At 39.0% G+C, this 4,716-nt stretch overlaps 1 pseudogene; it reads right to left on the bottom strand.

The window, feature by feature from the left end:
* Positions 1 to 526: 526 nt before the first annotated feature.
* Positions 527 to 1,273, bottom strand: LOC113890309 (annotated as a pseudogene).
* Between the last annotated feature and the right edge of the window lie 3,443 nt (positions 1,274 to 4,716).

Below are 4,716 nucleotides of genomic sequence, written 5' to 3'. Positions count from 1 at the left end.
AAGTAAACTTCAAGGCACCATAGTGCAAGAGGTAAGTTTTTCATTTATGATTATAGAACATTTATAGACTTCTTGTGCTTCCTCTCTAATTCCCAATTTATTTTAAAGAACAAAAACTACGTTTATCATTTACTTTGCTTAAAGTTAACCACATATCCTGGAATCACATCAGAATTAGACAATTTGATACATGGTTGTGCCTTGACATCTGCACACTGGGATGAAAGGTGAGGACCCACACACATGAAGTTCCATCAAGTTCTGAGCATAAGGACTCTCCTCTTGGGAGCGTTCAGGGCTCCGAGAAAGCAATTCCGCCCCCCTACCCAGGATATGTTTTAAAATATTGTCTGAATAAGTAATTAAAAACAAACAGTGCTGAGTGAAGAGTTCCTCTTCTTTAGTTGAATCTGGGAGGTCTGAGTGTTCCCGGAGCCCCCATGGGTACATGTCAGTATTGGCGAATTCCTCGAAGTTGAGTATTCCTTTATGTGTGTGTGGGAGCCAGTGGGAGTTAATCAAAGTTTCATCCTGCTCCACTTCCAGGATACTTCAGTCTGGCATTAGTGAAAGCATAATTGGCAGGGCCCACGGCTTGAGATCAAGGCATAAATACACTTTCCCTGGGAGAAGGGTTGGACGTGGCTTGACTGAATGGGTGAAAATCAAAGTAAGAGGGAGGAGGATCACAAGCCTCTGTATCTGCTAGTGTGCATCTGCCTTCAGCTACAAATTCTGGGCATCTGAGGGCCAAACATGGTTTCCAAACTTTCAGATGTCATCTGTCTCCTTAGCATCACCTGCTGCAATCTTCTTTCTTGTGCTTTTCTTTGTATTTCATCTGAGTGATTTGTTGTCTTAATTTGTTCGCTTCTGCCTGATGAGATTCAACAACTCACTCACTCTTCTCCACATCTACACACACTGCCTGTGTGAAGGGTGATATAAACCTATGATAACCCTGATGTCTTTCATTACTCCATCATTGTTAAAATAGTCAAAGTCAGTGCCATGTTCTTTAGCAACTGGCATGACTTAATATTTGTCACTGAAGACACTTTGTACTCATTCTGGCTAATGTTGCCTAGATTGGCAATAGCAAAGGATTTCCTGTGATTATATTTTTCCTTAATCTGTGAAGAAACTGTTCTAAAGCATAAGGGGAATTGATGGCTGTGGAGATGAAACTGAAGAGACTGAAAAGAAGATTGGTTCTTGGGGAGAAACCTGGGGAGCTGCTTGTGAAAAAACTCTCTGAGTGTTTCTGCTGCATGTTTTGCCAGAATCTGTACCCATCAGTAAATTTCTTCATCTGATATTTAAGGATATCATGCAAACTGTCTTCATTAACTTTTCTCTTGCCTAGTGATAAAAACCAAAAAGTTTTGAAGCAGGTTAATAGTTTCAATTACTTGCAGAAATTCTGTGTTGTTGGTTTGTAAGTTACCAATGCTAAAGCTTTCATCTTGTCTTACTTTTTCCAGCAAAAATCCTTCCTTGAATCAGTTCAGTTCAGTCCCTCAGTTGTCTCTGACTCTTTGTGACCTCCATGGACTGCAGCACGCCAGACTTCCATGCCCATCACCAACTCCCAGAGTTTGCTCAAACTCATGTCCATTGAGTCGGTGATGCCATCCAACCATCTCATCCTCTGTCATCCCCTTCTCCTTCCACCTTCAATCTTTCCCAGCATCAGGGTCTTTTCCAATGAGTCAGTTCTTGGCATCATGTGGCCAAAGCATTGGAGTTTCAGCTTCAGCTTCAGTCCTTCCAATGAATAATCAGGGCTGATTTCCTTTAAGATTAACAGATTGGATCTCCTTGCTGTCCAAGGGACTTTTGAGAGTCTTCTCCAACACCACAGTTCTAAAGCATCAATTCTTCAGCACTCAGCTTTCTTTATAGTCCAACTCTTACATCTATACATGGCTACATGGACCTCTATCAACAAAGTAATATCTCAGCTTTTTTAATATGCTGTCTAGGTTGGTCATAGCTTTTCTTCCAAGGAGCAAGCATCTTTTAATTTCATGGCTGCAGTCACCATCTACAGTGATTTTGGAGGCCAAAAAAATGAAGTCTGTCACTGTTTCCATTGTTTCCCCATCTATTTGCCATGAAGTGGTGGGACTGGGATCCATGATCTTAGCTTTTGAATGTTGAGTTTTAAGCCAACTTTTTCAGTCTCCTCTTTCACTTTTCATCAAGAGGTTCTTTAGTTCTTCTTCACTTTCTGCCATAAGGGTGGTATTATCTGCATATCTGAGGTTATTGATATTTCTCCCAGCAATCTTGATTCCAGCTTTTGCTTCATGCAGCCCAGCATTTTGCATGATGTACTCTGCATATAAGTTAAATAAGCAGTGTGACAATATACAGCCTTGACGTACTCCTTTTCCTATTTGGAATCAATCTATTGTTCCATGTCCTCAGTTCTAACTGTTGCTTCTTGACCTGCATACAGATTTCTCAGGAGGCAGGTAAGATGGTCTGGTGTTCCCATCTCTTAAAGAATTTTCAACAGTTTGTTGTGATTCAAACAAAGGCTTTGGCGTAGTCAATAAAGCAGAAGTAGATGCTTTTCTGGAACTCCTGCTTTTTCGATGATCCAACGGATGTTAGCAATTTGATCTCTGTTTCCTCTGCCTTTTCTAAATCCAGATTGAACATTTGGAATTTCACAGTTCACATACTGTTGAAGCCTGGCTTGGAGAATTCTGAGCATTAGTTTGCTGGCATGTGAGATGAGTGTAATTGTGCAGTAGTTTGAATTGTGAAGTAGTTTGGCATTTCTTTTCTTTGGGGTTGGAATGAAAACTGATCTTTTCTAGTTCTGTGGCCACTGCTGAGTTTTCCGAATTTGCTGACATACTGAGTGCAGCACTTTCACAGCAACATCTTTTAGGATTTGAAATAGCTCAACTGGAATTCCATCACCTCCACTAGCTTTGTTCATAATGATACTTCCTAAGGCCCACTTAACTTCACATTCCAGGATGTCTGGCTATAGGTGAATGATTTATACCTTCCTTGAATAGTCCATTTCAAGAAGTAGTGACCTTCCTTTAACGGTTCCTAACAAATCCTACTTAGGCTGGCATGTCCATGATGGAGATCAAATTGACTCTGGAAAGAAAGGACAATGGAAAGCAAATAAGAGTCTGCCTAGCCTAGGCTGGTGCTTGGGTCCCCAGCTTATGATAAAGGCAGACCTCAGAGAAGGCACTGACCTAGGGACCTCAGCGTGGGGCTTGAAGCAGTCCCCATGGGTGTTTATATGAAGAGTTCAGAAAAAAATCCATTTTATATTTTCAGTATATGTTATCAACCCAATTTAAGATCCTTCAGATTTTTATAGAGGTTTTAAACCATTCAAATTTATTATTCTAATTGTTATTTAGATGTCATCTGCTATAATCCTATTTTATGCTCTTACTTTACTGTTTTCTTAATTACCTAATTACTTATTTTGTAATGTGTTAAAAGTTTTGAAATATAGGACATTCTTTTTTCCATGCTGCCTTCAAAAAAAAGAGTTGAACATTTTTATAGCTTCTTGCTTCTCCCTTACCTTCTGACTCTTCCCACATATCTGTATTTCATCTTGAAGTCAGAGTCCATTAATTGTCACTTGTTTTTCTTTTGTATCCTACTCTGATCCAGCAGTTATACCAGTTAAGATTTCAGTACTAGTTCTCCTTTAATTTTGATGTTCTGTATTCTAATTTATTCTTATTAGTCTTTCTCCTATCTTAATGATGTGGTTTGCTGCTGCTGCTAAGTCACTTCAGTCGTGTCCGACTCTGTGTGACCCCATAGACGGCAACCCACCAGGCTCTCCCGTCCCTGAGATTCTCCAGGCAAGAACACTGGAGTGGGTTGCCATTTCCTTCTCCAATGCATGAAAGTGAAAAGTGAAAGGGAAGTCGCTCAGTCATGTCCGACTCTTAGTGACCCCATGACTACCGCCCATCAGGCTCCTCCATCCATGGGATTTTCCAGGCAAGAATACTGGAGTGGAGTGCCATTTCCTTCTCCAATGCATGAAAGTGAAAAGTGAAAGGGAAGTCGCTCAGTCGTGTCCGATTCTAGGGACCCCATGGATTGCAGCCTACCAGGCTCCGCCGTCTATGGGATTAATTAAGCCTAATTGTTTCTTCTCAAAAACAATAGCCACACTTAGTGGATATTCCATTATTGGTACAAAACAGTACCTATAACTTTGAAAAATCAATCAATTAACTCTTCATGTTCATCAGTGATTCCATGAGTCTTTTTGAATTTCTGAGACATATTTAGGTATACCCTATACAGTATGTTTTTATATATAAGACTAAAGGATGATCAATTTAGATAAAACAGGAATTTGTTTTAAGTGAACAAAATGCTAAAAAAATACAAAAAGAAAAAAGACATTGTTGTTGAGCTCAAAGTGCAGAATTCCACATTTAAGATTGTAGATTACATCTTCCAGTGTTTTATTAAGGAGAGGATATTTAAATAAATTGTGCAATCCATATTTGTTTGTTATGTTATTTCATTGTGTTTAGTATTGAAAATTAAAGTTAAAATTGTTAATGTCTTTCAGTAGTAGCTTATATTTGTACATTTTACTTTGAACATACTAGGTCTTTTTTTAAATTTCTCTTAGTTCCCAATATTGAAAATTTATTTCTTCTAGCTCTAGGTTTTTTATTTTATTTATTATATCTTTGC

This window comes from Bos indicus x Bos taurus, chromosome 3 (assembly GCF_003369695.1).
Source record: "Bos indicus x Bos taurus breed Angus x Brahman F1 hybrid chromosome 3, Bos_hybrid_MaternalHap_v2.0, whole genome shotgun sequence".
In the NCBI taxonomy this organism is placed as follows: domain Eukaryota; kingdom Metazoa; phylum Chordata; class Mammalia; order Artiodactyla; family Bovidae; genus Bos; species Bos indicus x Bos taurus.
The sequence above is the reverse complement of the archived record's forward strand: the minus strand, read 5'-3'. Positions and strand labels throughout refer to the sequence as shown.